Genomic DNA, 16,762 nt, shown 5'->3' on the forward strand with positions numbered 1-16,762 from the left:
AGTTAAGAACAACAAATCAACAAAACATCAATCTGTAAAAATATAATTCCTAAATTGAAACGAGAACATAAATACTATTCAAAACTTATTACTAAACATCTAAACAATATAATATATCAAATATAAAAATCTAACATAAAATATACAAAAATATATATATAACACCAAACCGACTAATAGATATCAAACACCGACCTAACACAAATCATAAAACAAGAACCAGAAGAACAATAAATCAACATGATATTAAACTGTAAAAAGAAGATCCCCAATTAGAAGCCAAAACAGTTGAACAGCTGATCATTACTACCTACAATCAACAAGAGCTCGGGACCCCGGGTTCGCTAAGACCCGTAAACACGTAAGAACGTGTTCCCCTGGGGGATATCAAATACCTAAAAAAATCAAAAAAAAAAAGAAAAAAAATGCCAAAGAACAAAAATCATACCTACATCAAACAGTGAAAGAAATTACCTAATTCATAGCCTATGGTGATGAACAGCTGTTCAACTCTACTTAAAAACAACCAAATAAAATATATTCTAGAATACTTACGCATCAATATAGACAATAAAAATATCCAACAACAAAAAAAAGACAAATCACCAAACAAATACCTAACACAAATCACAACAAAAAAGATTACTAGCTGTTCAACCCTACTTACAAACAACCAAGAAGAAGTAAGAATTACCAAACATAAAAATACACATATAATATATACAAGTCCAAAACGCCAACAGTACAACAAACAAATACAAATATCACAAATCATAAAACAAGAACCAGAAGGACAATAAATTAACAAGATATTAAACTGTAAAAAGACGATTCTCAATTAGATGCCAAAATGAATGAACAGCTGTTAACCCTACCCACAAACAACAACAAAAAAAATGAATTCAAAATTTACTACTCATAAACAGAGGCAAAAAGTATATCCAACCTCATACACCATCAATACCATCAAACTTATATCTAGCAAAAATAATAAAAAAAATAACAGCCAAATATTAATAAATATTCCTATATCAAACAGTAAAAAGAAAGTCTCTCATTTAAAGTCAACACATTATTACTATTCAACATAACATAATTAAAAAACCATAAAAAAAATAAGAAAGAAAAACTACTGTTATTAATAATAAACAAATATATCCAACACTAGACAAATTTTAAATTATTAAATTCTTATTATAATTCTTATTTTTAATGGAAGCCAAAACACAAGTTCTATTCGCTCTACCTAGAAAATCCATAGAGAATAAAAAATGAAATACCATACTTAAATATAGATAACTCCAGTCTTGATTCCATTACTTTGCTCGAGATGATTGAAGAATTCCTGATTGTTTTCTACGATAATGAGGTGCTCTCCCACCGATCAACCTCCAATCTGGAGGACTATCCACAAGTATTTGTAAATAACCTTCTGGAGCTATTGCAGTGCATGGTCCACGAAACAGCTTTTAGTTAATGTAAACATAAAATCCCCGGTCTCGACTGAATACCTTATTAACAAAAATTAAAAAATTATTAACACAAGAATGGTTCTGTACTTGGATAAGAAAAAATTAGTTAATTAACAAAGTAGAAGAAATATCACTTTTATAAATACTCAACAATATATATATATATATATAATAACAAAACATGGTCGGAAGATGCTCTTTTACATTGCCAAAACAAACAAGTGCACAAATCCAAACGAACCCACGGAAGATCAACGTGTACAATTAAGAGGCCCCAAACACATTCAATAAACATTTTTCAACAAATCGATATCATCAATCCAGTTAGAAATATTGAAAAGAGAACAGTTCTACGATTTCGGCGGCAACAGTGGACGAGATTACGGTGACCACATTGGCAACGACGACGACAGCGACGATTGCTGCGACCACCATTACTACTGCGGCGAAAATGACCACTGTCATCGATCTTTGCTACGGCGACGACGACAGCGATGTTGATTATCTGTCACAGTTAAATATCCAATGGATATATAAATTAAAACGGCCCTTATTATTGCCAACAAATTCCCATCCAACTCTGATTATTTGATCGACGAAGTTTCGGATCCGCGTTGGCTTATTGAAAAAAACTTATTTGAATTATTTAAATTATTGCCAACGAGCTCTTGCATAATTTTAAATATAATGATCTAAAATTATTCATATTAAATATTTAATATTCATGTTATTAATTTATTCCCCATTGTATTCTCGGAACCCGATCAGTCACTTATTTGATCCTAGATCCAGGATCTAGTTGATCCTGTCGATCGGGACCCACACATGGAGAGGGAAGGTAGTTGACGTTAGTTGTCCACTTTAATCTAAATCGACCTCTCGATCACACATCTCACTGTTAAAGAGATTCCTATGCTAAAAGAAATAAAGAAAATCAATTCCCGGTTACATTATTCATGTATCGTAAGAAAGTTAAGACTGTATATTATTAAATATATTTTGAACATAAATTAGAAGAAATGTAATTTGTAAAAATGAAATTATTTAATAAAAATTGTAACGAACACAATTTATTGGGCCGTCGTTGGCATTCGTTACTATACTTACACCGCGCTGCGTGAAGGCCTAACACCGACATATAGCCCGACTATATTGCCTACGGCGCACCACTACTATTCCCGTGTAAGTAAAGCTATTGTTTATCCACTTAATAGTTAATTAACATATTGAAGGTGATAATTAACTATTGTAAAGTGCTTTATTGGACCAGTAGCAAACTGTAAGACTACCCAAAAACACCGATAGTCGACAACAATAATACCAAAATACATAGGTAATGAAAACACATCGATTACAACAGTCGGCATACCATGGATGGTTTATATAAACAGCGTCTGAACACAAGTTCCGAAGCACTCAACTATTATATTACAAAGTTAGCAGTGAACAGTCCTTTCGGATGAAAGTTAGAGGATTGTCATTTGTTCGGCCATTAATGTAATAGCAGTGCCACACTGTCCGTCGCATACCGTTGTTCGTTGTGCCCCATTCTCGTAGTATTGTATCAAATAATGACGGGCATAACCGAATGATTTCAACAATCGAAATATTAGTATTCGAGACATTTGTATTGTATAGTTGGCATACCATGATGGCTTATATAAACTCACCGACCACGGCGTTAGAACCGGGGAGGGGGCCTAGGGGCCGTACCGTATTTATAAAAATACAATTTATATTGTTAACAAAAAGTGCATATTATATGGACTGTTATATGACACGCACAAGTATGTAGATAGAACCATAGAGGTATGACGGTTGAAAGGAGTTTCTCCACACTTCGGAGACTAAAAATCTGGCTTCGTTCAAGGATGACTGAAGATATACAATCAGTATTATGCCTAATTAATGTATATCATAAAGTAAATATTCTAGATCAAACAGATCATATTGATATTTTTGCCAATTTTAAAAATAGACGACTTGAATTTGTGTTGTAAAAATTGTTGTTTTCTTTTTGTTATAAGATTTTATAAAATTATAACTTGCCCCCTCCCCCCTAACTAAAGCTCCGAAGCCGCCCCTAGTTAGAACACTAGTTCCGGAGCACTTAACTATTACATTAAAGAGTTAGCAGTGAACAGTCCTTTGGGCTATAAGTTGATTTTGTTCGGCCATTAATGTAATAGCAGTGGTACACCGTCCGCCGCATGCCGTTTGTTGTTCCCCGTTCCCCGAATATTGTATCAATGTCGGTCGACCACCAGGTTAGAGCGTATTGAAACACGCTTATCGTTTTTCGCTGTCCTTTTCCCGTGTTGTGTCGGTGTCTCTCGGCCGCTGGGTTCAAGCGCAGATACGCATCGGGACCAGTTGTGCGCGCACGTTTTGCCTTTGACGTTCCGTCCGTGCCTCCACCACCGGACTTGAATGTGCCGCCAGTCGAGAGGTACGGTCACGAGGGATGTATTAATCCCTGTTCGTGTAATATCCGAGATGATAAACACCGCGATCTCGTCGCACATCAGAGATTGATATCACGAAGTTGCCGTCGTCGCCTGTCGAGACCATCGACCAGTGATCGGTATTGTAACACGTGATCGCGTGATCATCCCTCCGTCCGTACCACCGCCACTGAATTCGAGTGCACCGAACCGCCTGTCAATTGATAACAGTCATCAAATCGCTACCAATCCGGACCAACTACAAATCCAGTGTAATTACGGAGAAGCAGCGTCGGGTTAGGCACAGGCAAAATAATCAGATGATTGGAACGGAAATTTGCCGCACTTCAGAAAAAAAAAGTGTATTTACTAAATATTATTATAATTCATGAATATTAACTATTAGGTTATTAACTCGGTGAATACTGAAATGATTTCGGTGAACGTGATCGAATACAATTATTATTATTAGCGAATCTATATGTTTCCCGGAAATGGTTTATTTAAATATAATCAGCCATATAATAGCCATACATTATGGCAATACATTCTGGGTATGCAAATATTTACGATAAATTCGAATTTTTGATCAACATAGACAAGAAGTCCATTAATACTGATGACATTGTTCAAGGACCCAAAAACTTACCACAATTTTATGAAACGGACATTGATGAAAACACATTTATACAAGAATGCATACATTTCAAACTTATACGAAAAATGCAACGGAAAAAAACAACAAAATCAAAGTTTATTTACATTTTTTAGAAATCAGAATTTAGAAGACTAATTTCCGAATGTTAGCATCGCTTTAAGAATATACTCCTGTATGGCGGTTACTAATTGTTCGGCAGAAGGATCGTTTTCGTATCTCAAAAGAACTAAAACTTATTTAATATCTACTATTGGCCAAAATCGGTTAAATAGTTTGACTCTCCTGAGCATTGAATCAGATTTAGTGTCAACCTTTCAAGACCTAATCGAAGCATGCGCTAACCTCAAAAGCCGAACGAAAATAATTTAATATTTGACTATTAAATTAAATTTAAAATAATAAAGAATAATTTAACTAGGTAACAATGCATTTCTATATGTATTTTGTTTTAAAAAAAAAGTTTAAAATGAAACGGCGGCAAATGTCCTGCTTGTAGGCGACAAATTGCTTAATCCGCCACTGTGAGGAAGAGAACTACAGTCAGCCAACCATCATTGACGGAGAGCAGTATACTTGATACATTAGTATTAGGGATGTCCAGATTTCAAAATCGATATATCGAAGTAATCAATATCAATACATGATATAGTTCGCAGTTAAAATGACGATAAATCGATAATATCGAAAAAAATTAACATATATTACTTATAAATTAATAACCCTTAAAACCGGGCCTGTCTTTAGTGATGATAATACATTTTTCTATTTAATAACTGTTTCTAATTTAAATTTATAAATAGGTATTGTAATTAATAGTTGTAATACCACGAACTAAGAGTTATATATATGATACATCTTAGTTGTTATTTATGTATTATGTGTCTTATTTCGTAGTAATTATTAGTGGTTTGAACTATAGATTAAAAACTGCAATTTGTGGTACTTTTGTCCACTAAATATCGATAAAAAATAAGTAGATATATGCACAGATATATGTAGGTATTGCTATTAAATTAAGTTGTATTTAAATTTTTTGTATAAAAATGAGGAAAAATGTCATCGATATTCAGAACAAACGTATCGATACTATCGATATGTTATGGATAGTTTTAAAATGGGTAGTTAACACATTACCTGGATAAAGTACATCTTATTCATATGAATAGTAAAATGTGTAATTTTTCCAATATGCTATAAAGTCAATTCGAAGAAAAAAATTTTAAGATCAATTTTACACAAACATTTTTTAAAACTTCGTTGATCGAAAAGAAATTGTGCATTAGCTATTTCACATAAAGATTCTTTTGTAGCCAACACTTATAAAATATTTATAAAAGTTTCATTATTATTTATTTGTTTTTATTCACGTTTCTTATTTTAGATAGTATATTATAATATTTTGATTCCGTTAAATTTGCCAAATTTCCATTCCTTTCATTAAATAATTTATTGAAATTCTCAAAAAATTTTTCTTTTTATGAAGAATCAAGATTGTTTTTTAAAATTACTAAATTATCAAATATTAATAAACCGAACAAGTGAACTCGAAAACCAATAGCACCGTACTAAAGTTTAAAATTATTATATTGGTACAATATCAATGCACACGATTTATCATAATGTAGGTACAATTTATATTTTATCGTATTTTATTAATATTATCTACAATTCATATTTTGTCATATTTCATTTTATGAAAACACTTTATCCACTTAAAGGTATAAATTAATCAGTTAATTTACCTACAAAGTAAACTTTTTACAAATATGTTTACTTTATCCAATAGGCATGGGTAGTGTTCACATTACCTGTGTGATGTATACATTACCAGATTTTCGTACTCTACCCGTAACATATATCAAATAAAATATATAGATATAAAACATCGATATTTTGAAACTGAAACATCGATATTTCGATATTATCGATAATAGTTGGACATCCCTAATTAGTATACCAATGGCGTATTTGAGGGGGGCATTCGTACCCATGGCTCGTATTTTTTTGAATATAATATATTGATTTATTTAAAAAATGTAATATATAAATAATTAAGAATATAAATTACTAGTCTATTATTATAACAGGAACATTAGCTGTAGGTAATGAACTATAAATTATTTTTAAGTTTGTATTGAAGAAAAATTTGTTTCGCCCGCCCCCCTTAGTCTCAACTCAAATACGCCCTTTTAGTATACACTAGTACCACAGTCTTGAGTACATAAACGAATAGTCATAATTGTGAATGGAACTTTAAGATTATATAATTAGGTACTCCGCGAAATTAATATTGTTTTCTTTAGTTGATATTTGTCGAGTCAAATTACGTCTACAATAATATTTATTATGTTCGATATTATATAAAATTATTGAAAACATATATATAAACATTGTGAATTCTCTCAATTATGTCATATCAATAAATGCATAGAATTAACATAACACCAAATCTTGGTCAATTATTTGTAGTCAGTAAGTCTACAAATTAGTGCCCAATTAATCCCAGTAAATAAATAAACTGTAAATAGGTGCACGTATAGTGTCCATTACAACATAAATATAATAATACGAGTAACATTGAACATAGATTATCTGTCTCATCGTTGCTCCTGCCTCGATGTGCCGCCAAAAAATATTATTTAAATGTGAATGTTTTTTATTTACAACAATTAATTTTAATTATGAAAAACATTAACCGATGAAATATTAAGGTCTGTTAAAGTTGAAAAAATTTTTATACATCCTCATTTAAGTTCCAAAACAATTTTTACTAAAATTATTATTTTATAGCGCGTGTTAGAATATAAGTAGGTACTTATCTATAAATACAAAAATGTATTTTTATTTTAAATATGGATTAAATATTAAAATTATACTATAGGTATGCTATAACGTAAAAATCATATTTTTAAATATTTTTCAGTCAGAATAAAAGAAGTATGCCAAAAAGGTTTCCTTGAGACAGAGGAATATATAAATTGTCATAATTTTAAACATTATTTATGTATTAAAAATAATATAAATAAATGTTATTAACAACATTATACTTTAAATTGTCAATAAAAATGAATATATTAATAACAAAAGAAAAAATGAAAAAGGGACTAGAGATTACTCATGCAGGTGAAACACAAAAATTTTATATTTATATAAAATATAAAATTTATTTTAATATTTAATAATAAAAAAAAAAATATATATAAATTCAAATAAATTAAAATTTAATTTATAAATTTGAGTATTAATAATTTAAATAAATATAGAAAGGAAAAAAATGTATTTAAGTAATGGAAAATATTATTTATATAACAGAGAATACTTAATTATTTAATGCTTAAAAAGTTAATGGATAAAATATAAAAAAATAATTTGAATATTAAAAAATTTAATCGATTTGGTTATAATTACAGAGATTATTCAAAATAAAAACGACTTACCGTTATTCCTGGGAGTAATTAGATAAGTGATTGTCACTCGTAAGTTCATTTCACTCTGGATCGGCACCTATATTTCGGCTGTTAACTCTAATAAAAATAACAAATACAATATTTCATTTCAATAAATAATTACACTTTAATAATTAAAGAAAAATAAATAATAATTTATTTTATTATTACAATGGGCAGAAATTATGAAAAATATAATTTGTTAGAATGACAATAATTAACAATCGTGAATGGAATAAGGCAAATAATATTGGACATAGATCACCCGTCTCATCGTTGCTCCCGTCGCGGTATGGCGCCAAAAAATATTTAAATTTAAATGGTTTTTATTTACAACAATTTATTTTATAACATTAACCGATGGAATACTGAGATTTGTTAAAATTAATATAGTTTTTATATACTATCATTTACGTTTCAAAACGATTTTTACTAAAGCTATTAAGCTATAGCGCATGTTCGAATATAACCATGTACAGATATAACAATGTATTGTTATTTTAAGTATAGATCAAATATTAAAAATGATGTTTTGTAACAATAAATAATATTTATAAATACTTCTCAATAGCGATAAAAGAAGTACGTTAAAAAAGGCTTAGTTTCCTGGTGCCTGGAGGCCGAGGGAAATATAATTTATATTGTAATTTTAAACATTATTTGTGTAATAAAGAAAACAAAATGAAGTAAATATTATTAAAAACATTATACTTTAAATTATAACAAAATATTAATGCTTCAATGACAAAATAAAAATAAAAAAGGATATCCAGAAGTCTAGAGACTACTTATGCAGACGAAATAAAAAAATATATTTTATAATAATAAAAGAAAATTACTAATACTAGGTATTAAATTTACAGATTTATAGTATTAATAATTTAAATGAATATTGAATGCAAAAATTGATTTAAGTAATGGAAAAATATTATTTACATAACCGAGAATACTTAATTATTGTAGGTTTTAAAAGGTAATGAATTAAATATAAAAAAAATAAAGTAGTAACTAAAAATATTAAATATATTTATTTAATTATAATTACAGTTGTTATTCAAAAGAAAAACGACGTACCAGAATTCGTGGGAGTATGTAGGTATGTGTTTGTCTATCGTAAGGTCGTTTCACTTTGGACCGGTTCTTAGATTTCAGCTGTTTACTATAATATGTAAAATAAATACAATGTTTTAATATTCAATTACATTTTGAGAATTAAAGAAAAATAAATTATAATTTATTTTTTTATTTTATTCGTATTAATATTTACAATGGATAGGAATTATAAAAAATATAATTTGTAAGAATGACAATATTTAACAAACATAAATAGAAGAAAACAAGTAATATTGGACATGGATTATGTATAATATCAGGTAATATTGGACATGGATTGTCTCATCGTTGCTCCTGTCGTAATATGCCGCCAAAAAATATTATTTAAATGTGAATGTTTTTTATTTAAAATTATTAATTTTAATTATGAATAACATTAACCGATGAAATGTTAAGATCTGTTAAAGTTGAAAAAGTTTTTATACACTCTCATTTAAGTTTCAAAACGATTTTTACTAAAATTATTATTCCATAGTGCATGTTAGAATATAACTATCTACAAATACAACCAAACCCGGATTATGATAATTTGGGGCCCACAACCATAATCGAAATATTGATTACCCACACATAAATATATTTCAGGGACAAAAAAATTTTTTTTTTCTAATTTATAAATATATTTCTTGTTTTTTTAATACAAAAATAAAAATTTTATTTGTATAAATATTTTTTTCTTTCTTTTTGGAAAGCAAACCCTTTAATTATATAATCGATATTAATTACCTCCAATACAATACTCTCTGAACACAAAATAATTAAACTTTTAAATTTGCTTGAGAACTACTCGTTCTATACTTGTTTTTGATACGAACTAAAAAAATAGTTAAAAAAACAAAAAAAACTACTATTCGCCAGGGGCCTACTATTGTTTGATATCCATTGTGGGCTCATGGCCATGCCCCCCCCCATTAATCCTGGCTTGAATACAACAATGTATTTTTATTTGAAATATGGATTAAATATTGAAAATATTCTATATTTTATAATGTAAAATCATATTTTTAAATATTTTTCAGTCGCGATAAAAGAAGTATGTCAAAAAAAGTTTCCTTGTGTCTGGAGGCCGGGGAATATATAAATTGTGTCATAATTTTTAACATTATTTATATACTAAAAAAACATAAATAAATGTTATTAAAAACATTATACTTTAAATTTTTAAAAAAATTAATACTTTAATAACAAAAGAAAAAATGAAAATGGGTCTAGAAATTACTCATACAGGTGAAACACGAAAATGTATTTAATAATAAAAAAAAAACAAATACCAATTCAAATAAATTGAAATTTAATTTATAAATTTAAAGTAATAATAATTTAAATAAATATAGAAAGAAAAAAAATTGATTTAAGTAATGGGAAAATATTATTTACATAACAGGGAATACTTAATTATTTTAAGTTTTAAACTTAATGGATTAAATATAAAAAAATGTGTTCGAAACTTACAAACATAAATTTAATCGATTTTGTTACAATTACAGTTGTTATTCAAAATAAAAACGACATACCGTTATTCCTGGGAGTAAGTAGATAAGTGATTGTCACTCATTAGTTCGTTTCATTCCTATATTTCGGCTGTTTACTCTAATAAAAAGAACAAATATTATATTTCAATAATTAATAACACTTAAATAATTAAAGAAAAATAAATAATAATTTATTTTTTTATTTTATTAGTATTAATATATACAATGGACAGGGATTATAAAAAATATAATTTATAAGAGTGACAATATTTAACAAACGTAAATAGAATAAGACAAGTAATATTAGACATAGATTATCTGTCTCATCGTTGCACTCGTTGCGGTGGGAAAGGGTCGATGGGCCGACAGTACATCGGATGGACAGCCAAAGGGCCGAAAGTACATGTGGCCAACAGCACCGTATAGTCCAAAACCCATGGCTAAAAAATTCTGATATACTTAATATAATTTTTACAATTTTATTTTATTCTTATACTAGTGCTTATCTAATCCACTGTTTAAGGCTTATACGTGTATAATAGCTAATAGACCGACTATAATATAATACCTATATATTTTAGTGCAATGTAGAAAATCTGATATTTTATAAAATGCCCGATATAAGCCGATAATGTATATAATGCCCCGATTATCTACATTGCCCGAAACATCGGTATACATTACAAAATACCACAAAAATCTATTAATATTTACTGTTTTCGATAGGTTTTGTATTTTTTGTATCCGATGCACACTTGCAACAATAAGGTTATCACCTATGATAATAGTAATTATCTCTGTCATCACATAAATTAGCCCGTTTCACATGTTACACTGATAATATCAATAATAATCGAATCCTATCGCATCGAAGTGATGAAATTATTCCAACAAAATATTGCGTTGTAAATAGTACTAACCATAAGTGCCGCCAGAATTTCTGTCATAAGTGCATAGTATATGGGCGACTTCCGAGTGCGTCCCAAAATGTCCCTTATTTAATGTTTCGAATGCGTCCGGAATAAGATCTCGCCCGAGTGCGTCCCAAGAGAAAAAGGTCACTACTTTGACGAAGTCCAAGTGCGTCCCAGTTCATTTAGAGTTACCCAGGGTGCACCACGAGGAGGTGAACTGGCTTACACCCCAAAAATATTTGGTTAGTAAATATATATATAAATAGTATAGTAAAATTTAATTATTTAGGCTTACATCCGTTTTTAAAATATTGGGTTAATATTAACTATTTTTTGATTGACTTTTCAATGCCATGATTTTCACATAATCATGTCTAGAAATTTGTTTAATTTTGTATTTTTGTTTAGTTTCTTCAATGAATTTAATATTTTTTTTATTGACTGATCTAATTTTTTTAGGTATATGATTGGAAGTTTGTATTAAAATTGTTGTGTTTATTTAATTTTTTTAAAATATTGTACTATGGTTTTTACCTTTGACAAAGTAGAATCTATACAATTCAAGCTACATTGGACAATTAAATTTATAGAATGTGCAAAGCAAGATAGCCATCTCCAGTTACACCTTCTAATTGCTGATTTTATATTAGCTGCATTATCAGTTATTACAGCAGTAAGTTTATATAATAAATTCCATTCCTCAACTAGGTTTCTTAAAAAATTAGCCAAATTTTCACTTGTATGTTTTTCACCAAACTCAATACAGCCTAATAATACAGATGAAATAACTGTCTCGTTTTTTGGGTCAATAAAATATGCTGTTACGGATATAAAACTTTGGTTAGTCCTGGAAGTCCACCCATCTGTAGTCAAACACACAGCTTCAACAATTTTTAATCTATCCTTCAGAATACGACTACATCATCATCCGTTCGTAAGAGTACTCGAGTAGACGGAATGCGACGATGCGCTGTTTGTGCGTAAAAAAATGCGACCGCATCGTAGCAGTATTATAATATTATATGGTCTTTGCGGCCGGTGCGGTCTGGCCGCGCACTGCAACGGATGTTTTCGCGAAATAATAATCAGCCGACGGTATTATTATTGTTATTGTTAATGTTTTTCGAGATCATATCGAGTTGAACGACGGACTGAATATCAATTGCAGTAGGTTTGGTTACTCGACGATCACTCGAAGGACGGCGAAACACCGGGGTGGTGTACACGAAAACGACGGTACCTAACCAACGAGGGCGCGATTTTTCGATTTCTCGTCGACGTTAATAAAAAAAATTGCCGTTTTCCTTGCATTTTCCCTTTCTCGTTATAACATCATTCTCTTGTGGACAACGTGGTCGTTGATATACGATAAATATTAACCGTCGGCGAACGTCGTCGTTTTGCAGGATCCTGCGAATCGCATGCATTGTAATATTATTTAATAATTTTCTCCCTTCCCGCGCGGTGTCAACAGTCAGCTGATTATTAATAATTCAAAGCGGTAAACATTGACTCGTCGTCGACAAACAGATGCGCGTCGGTGTAACTATGGAAACGAACAAATCAACAACGACTGAAAAATAAAATTTCCGATTCAATTCATTTTCATTTGGTTATTACGCAGTACAGTGTACACTCTATTATAAAATTATAGGGATCTCTGTTTCCGACCGGAATGCTATGTGGAAAGCATCAAGAAAGATGAGTAGTTAAAAGTATAGGTGATTCGCCGGCAGTGTAGTCTTACAGACGTTTTACAAAAACATTTTTCGTTAATATTCGCGTTTTCATCGCTTTACATATGCAACTGATGTAACTAAGATCAATGCGAAGTGTATTTCTTTTTGTTTTTCGTTGATCTTCGATAATGCTTTTCAAGTACCCAATAAGTTTCACGTAACAGATATTCCAAAGGTATGATTTCTGTTGTTTTTTTCAATGTTTTTTTTTTTTTATTTAAAGAACATTTCATTAGCGTTTTTCGATCATTTTGTAAGCCATTACGCATATGTGCGTACATCGTACGGATTAATAATTTAAACTATACTAATTTAAAACATCAGTCGAAGAAAATAACTAAATCAAAGCATCAGTCGAAGAAAATAACTAAATTAAAATTTCAGTCGAAGAAAATAACTAAATTAAAACATCAGTCGAAGAAAATAACTAAATTAAAATAACTATTCGTTGATGATGCGTAACCGAAAGATATTATTCATAAGTCGGTCTTGTACCCCGTTGCACGTGCGTCGTGGTACGCCAAATCTAATGGAATTTTTTTCTCCGGTACACGTGTACCGTGCCGGTACAGCACACAGAACAGAGAGGCAATTCGACTGAACACGCCTGCAGTTTTAGTGCGACGACGTGCTTTCCCTTGACGCCGATGCGTAGTAACGAGACGTGAGGGTACTTGTCGTTATCAAAATATTAATAAACAAATGCCGGATAAACAATGGAAATCCGAGCGTGAAAAATAACCAGGCGGATGCGTGTGCGCGAAAAGGGTCACGCGCAATTCGGCCACGAGGCGTACGTAGAGCTACGTATAAGGTATCTGTGATGGGATTTTTACGACGTTTTACGAACAGGGAACAGGACCCTCCTTTGTACGCGCCTTTTATCATCATCCTCTGCGTCCTGCCACGTGGTGAACACAAAACATGGACGCGTATGGCGGGGGCGGGCGGTGTTTAGTTCTCTGAAATTGCATTCCTATGCAAATGTCCACCGCACGCAAACGGCAGACGAAGAAAAATAAAAAAAAAAATAATAGCAGTGACTCGACCCCACCGCCGGGCTCAGGTAAGGATTTATCAGCGTCGTTCCATCGCGTCGCATATCATCGTTTTGCACACGTCTCCTCCGCACGGTATTAACAAAACACGCATCGCTTCGATGAATTCAGATATTCTATACCCAGTGAAGAAAATCTGAGACTTAGTGGTTCTCGATTAGTTCAAACCCATCTTACGTGTGCTTATGTAAATGCTTTTGTTAAAATTTAAAAAATAAATCCAATTGTTTCCAAAATGTTTTCCATTTTTTTTCTTTTATGTAATAATTATATAACGTTATACTTTTATTATAATTATTACAATTATTCTATACACCTTTGTAATAATATAAAAAACAAACGTTTACTTCGAAAACACGAACACAGAAATTTATTTGATTCAACACTTATGTTCGGTTGCATAAAAGTCATACATATTGCTGACGAATGAACTAATGGCTCATTAATGATTTTAATGTCTTGTTAAATCAATATACAATTTTTCAAATTCTCCAAGGAGAATAATATATTTAATTTATAATCTCTTATTTAAAATAAAGTTTTTAACAATTATTGAGTTGATATCACATGGTTGTTATCGCGTTTAAAATAATTTTATATTTCAAATTTTTTAATATTTGTTTATTGTGTAGTATGTGCCGTACTAGTGTACTACTGTTATAGTACCGTTAACTTATTTATTTCTATTAAAATGACGGATTTGAGCTTGATTTTTTTTTTAACGCAAGAACTTGCACATTTTTTTGTAATTATTAATTAATTCAAGCTTCAAGTTTAATAACATCGAAACTATTTCGCATAGAAAATGTGCATGAAAGTATGATTTATTAAAGGAATAAATATGCAAAAATCAAAAAATATGGTATAAACAAAAACAAGGTATATAGATTTTATTTTTAGAAACCGTATATAATTAATTAATAGCAAAATTAAAAAATTAAAAACTACACAACATTAATACTTCAAAATGTATAAATGTAAAACTATCTATAACATATAACATCATATAGGACGAAGTAAGGTATTTTCAAGGCAAAAGCAATTTCTTGTAATTATTTGTTAAACGTAAAATGTAATTCCCTATTACACGATTAACTTGAAAATTGCATTGGTCCTTAAAATGATCGAGTTTTTAAGGATCAATGTAATTTTCAAGTCAATCGCGTAACAGGGAATTACATTTTACGCTCAATAAATAATTTCACGAAATAGCCTATGCCATGAAAATATCTTACTTTACCTTGTATGCCTACTTCTATACTGGATTCGACAATTTATTTCATTAATTTTATTTTGCGGTATGCACGAGATGGACATTTATTAATAACGATGGGTTATTTGATTTCGGTTTAATCGTTGTATATTAAGTATCTAGTAAGTAGTATTGGTATTCAAGTATTCAATATAGATAAAGGCTACCGAGGATCTAAAATATTATAAAAACTAATGACAAATTGTAATAAAATGTTACAAATCAATAGAGTAAGATATTTTCGACTTGACGTCACAGTGTAACCTCCGACATTACGGATGGCGTTGATCATTTTAAAATAAGACAATGTATCAACTCTTTCCGGCAAGGTGGTTAGTACCATGGGTGTCGCGAGAGGAGTGCAAAGAGTTTGTATCCCCTTGGATTTTTTAAAAAAAAAAAATAAAATTTAAAAATTTATAATACAGACTGTCATTATCATTATTTGATTTTCTAATAGTTTGCATTACTTTGAAGCTATTGAAAAAAATAAAATAATTTTGTATTGTCGTACAATTTGAAAAAATATTCCGTCTCATTTAACTTAAATAATTTAAGTATTATTTAGAAATCAGCGTATATACTATGCACTTATGACAGGAATTCTGGCGGCACTTTTGGTTAGTACTATTTACAACGTAATATTTAGTTGGAATAATTTTTTTAAAAATGTAATAGTCAAATGGGTTACGTCCCATGTATTTAAGGTATCATTTTAATTTGCTATCATGTGCCGAAATCACAGCCTACTGCACGTAAATTGATGGAGCAGGAGATAGAAGAGGATCGCCATCAAGAGACTTAAAGTAATAATAATAATAATACTAGTATTATGAAAGTCGATAATCAAAAACGTGGTATTACTAAAAAAAAAAAATGTTTAAAAATCAAGAAAACTGTATCATGTTGTCGAAATTTTTAATAGGTTTATTAATTCTGGTTAAAAATGAAAAACGATCGACGAGGTTAAAAATAATTGCGTTCCGAGTTTAAATCGTTTAAATCATAGTTTTAATATTTTGAAAATATTTTTACAACCCGAAATGTGATATTATCGGCGATTACACATTTTGAATTTATACCTAATAATATTGAATCAAATATACACGGGCATCGCTGCGCAGTGGCGTAGCCAGGATTTTTAAATGGGGGGGGGCTAACCATTTTTTTTGGATAAGTAAGGTAAGAGAGGAT

The 16,762-nt window shown here is 30.1% G+C and overlaps 1 protein-coding gene across 1 annotated transcript in view; it reads right to left on the bottom strand.

Moving 5' to 3' along the window:
- Positions 1-11,550, bottom strand: part of LOC112687329 (THAP domain-containing protein 1-like) — a 14,331-nt gene extending 2,781 nt beyond the window's left edge. Inside the window, exons 1-5 of the mRNA XM_025559969.1 lie at positions 11,526-11,550; positions 10,648-10,723; positions 9,095-9,179; positions 8,012-8,098; positions 1,286-1,511 (exon numbers count right to left, since the gene is read on the bottom strand). The gene's annotated coding sequence lies outside the window, so the exon portion shown is untranslated. The remainder of the gene's footprint in view (positions 1-1,285; positions 1,512-8,011; positions 8,099-9,094; positions 9,180-10,647; positions 10,724-11,525) is intronic.
- Between the last annotated feature and the right edge of the window lie 5,212 nt (positions 11,551-16,762).

The sequence above is a fragment of the Sipha flava genome, unplaced genomic scaffold (genome assembly GCF_003268045.1).
Source record: "Sipha flava isolate LNK unplaced genomic scaffold, YSA_version1 341_pilon_pilon, whole genome shotgun sequence".
Classification (NCBI taxonomy): Eukaryota; Metazoa; Arthropoda; class Insecta; order Hemiptera; family Aphididae; genus Sipha; species Sipha flava.